Genomic DNA, 2,901 nt, shown 5'->3' with positions numbered 1-2,901 from the left:
CATGCACTGACCGCTGGTGGTGTGTGTGCCCGGTGAAAGCGTGCACCAACAGCTGGTGGTGTGTGTGTGTGTGTGCCTGGTGAAAGCATGCACTGACGGCTGGTGGTGTATGGCTGGTGGAAGCGTGCACAGACGGCTGGTAGTGTGTGTGCCTGGTGAAAGTGTACACTGATGGCTGGTGGTGTGTGTGCCTGGTGAAAACGTGCACTGACGGCTGGTGGTGTGTGTGCCTGGTGGATATGTGCACAGACGGCTGGTGGTGTGTTTGCCTGGTGGAAGCATGCACTGATGGATGGTGGTGTGTGTGCCAGCTGGAAGCGTGCACTGATGTCTGGTGGTGTGTGTGCCCAGTGAAAGCGTGTACTGACGGCTGGTGGTGTGTGTGCCTGGTGGAAGCGTGCACTGACAGCTGGTAGTGTGTGTGGCTGGTGGAAGCGTGCACTGACGGCAGGTGGTGTGTGCCTAGTGAAAGCATGCACTGACGGCAGGTAGTGTGTGTGCCTGGTGGAAGCGTGCACTAACAGCTGGTGGTGTGTGTGCCCGGTGGAAGCGCCCACTGACGGCTGGTGGTGTGTGTGCCAGGTGGAAGCGTGCACTGACAGCTGGTGGTGTGTGCCTGGTGGAAGCGTGCACTGATGGCTGGTAGTGTGTGACAGCTGGTAGTGTGTGTGCCTGGTGAAAGTATGCACTGACGGCTGGTGGTGTGTGTGCCTGGTGGAAGTATGCACTGACGACTGGTGGTGTGTGTGTCCGGTGGAAGGGTGCACTGATGGCTGGTGGTGTGTGTGCCTGGTGGAAGCGTGCACTGACGGCTGGTGGTGGGTGCCTGGTGGAAGCGTGCACTGATGGCTGTTGGGTGTGTGCCTGGTGGAAGCGTGCACTGATGGTTGGTGGCGTGTGTGTGCCTGGTGGAAGCATGCACTGATGGCTGGTGTTGTGTGTGCCTGGTGAAAGCGTGCACTGATGGCTGGTGGTGTGTGTGCCTGGTGGAAGCATGCACTGATGGCTGGTGGTGTGTGTGCCTGGTGGAAGCGTGCACTGACGGCTGGTGGTGTGTGTGCCTGGTGGAAGTGTGCACTGACGGCTGGCGGGTGTGTGCCTGGTGGAAGCGTGCACAGGTGGCTGGTGGCGTGTGTGTGCCTGGTGGAAGCAGGAGCATTCACAATGATAGAAGACACAAATGAAACTGACGAAGAGGGAGGGGGAGAAGGGAGGGGAGTGTGAGCAGAGGAGCATGATTCAAAGCGAGAAGACACAAATGAAGCTGGCCAGGAGGGAGGGGGAAAAGGGAGGGGGGTGGTGCAAGCAGAGGAGCCTGATTACAGCAATAAAAACACATATGGCAGCTGTGCACGTGCTCAAGCTCGTGAATGTAAGCTGTAGGCCAGCAAAAGCCTCTGGTGGCACTTTTAAAAGCCACTTACTAAATGTCTCGAAGAGACAGCTATGCGCTGTCTCAGACGAGACCCAAAAAGGGAGTTAGTCTTTTAAAAAAGTGTTATGTCAAGTACAACAAAGACATAGAATTCCAATATTGTAAACAGGTAGTATTTTTATCGTACATACTCATTTTCAGCCTCTTGGAGCAATCTCTTCGGACATTTGATGGCACGGACCCAAAAGCTAAGATATTTATATTATATTTAACATGTTGTTGGGACTAAGTATTTCAATCCAGTAACCGTCAGGATCCTGTATAAAAGTAAGTCCTTCCTTTTTACCATCATCTGGTTGCTTCACAGATGTTACTCCTAGATCTTCAAATCTTTTACAAACTGTGCAGACATCTGGAAATGCAATGCCAATGTCCCCAAATCCTCGAGGGTCAGAGCTTCCGTTATGATAACTAGGCCTCGGTGGTAAATTCTGTTTCTCTCGCGGAATTTGTGGAATTTGGGTAATTTCGCATTCCGTGGAGAACGCAAAATTGTCCAAAATTCTGCGTTGCGCGACTTCGCGAAATGTTTTGCTTGTTTGCGTTCTCAAAATGCGTGTTCACAAGATATTTACCCCCGAGCACGCAAACAGAGATAGCGAACAGGAAAAAAGCATCGCGAACAAGCAATACTGCATGTTCGTGGAATTTCTGCATGTTCGCAGAGATTTTTTACCGTTTCGCAGAGATGTGCGTAACGCAATTACGCAAATTCCACCCACCCCTAATGATAACTCCTCTCTTCACTTCCCCAATTATGAGTCAGTTCTATTGTGGCCTTCCAGGAAAAAGTCCACGCTGTTCGTTCTTTTGTATCGCTGGGAATGTCCTTTTTGTCCTCATAACCCATGAAATAAAGTGAACATTTCATAGATGAAAAATCACATTTCTGCAAGAGTGTCATTCAAAGAACTTTGGTGTAAAATTCTAATGACTTTTTGGGATCTTTTATCATACGCATAGTTTGTTCCATCACATTAATCCTTAGTGCTGGGGTCCTGGTCTGTGCACGCGCCGACCATGTCTTCTTTGGACAGGCCATGCAACTCCGGCTCCAGGACTTCGGACATGATGCCGCTGCGGCGGCGGGTTTTGGACGAAAGAGAGGAGACCTGACCCTGGGACTGAACTAGGTGGAGAGGCGGGAGCTAGGTCCCTTACATTCTAATTTTTAACAAGTATTTCATAGAGCCAAGGTTTTAGATTGCTATGAGTGACATTTTCATAATGTCAGAGTAATTATGAGTGACATTTGAATGACTATGGGTGACACTTTCTCGCCAGCAGAATTGAGTAATACAGAGGAGGGACGACCGCACTGAAAAGCGTTACACCTTAGGAATGGTACTTGCCAGGAATTGTTGACTAGGAAGACAGATCAGTATTTCTGTCCTGTGACATTGTTTGTCTGCATCAATATTTCATCTTTCTTGCAAATCAACATGCTGTGCACTTTATTGCTGTTA

General features: G+C 50.0%; 1 pseudogene; it reads right to left on the bottom strand.

The window, feature by feature from the left end:
* Positions 1–1,632: 1,632 nt before the first annotated feature.
* LOC147728812 (lactoylglutathione lyase-like) lies at positions 1,633–2,505 on the bottom strand (annotated as a pseudogene).
* Between the last annotated feature and the right edge of the window lie 396 nt (positions 2,506–2,901).

Source organism: Lissotriton vulgaris, chromosome 3_1, assembly GCF_964263255.1.
Source record: "Lissotriton vulgaris chromosome 3_1, aLisVul1.2, whole genome shotgun sequence".
NCBI classification, from domain to species: Eukaryota; Metazoa; Chordata; class Amphibia; order Caudata; family Salamandridae; genus Lissotriton; species Lissotriton vulgaris.
This window is presented reverse-complemented; position numbering and strand designations above follow the sequence as displayed.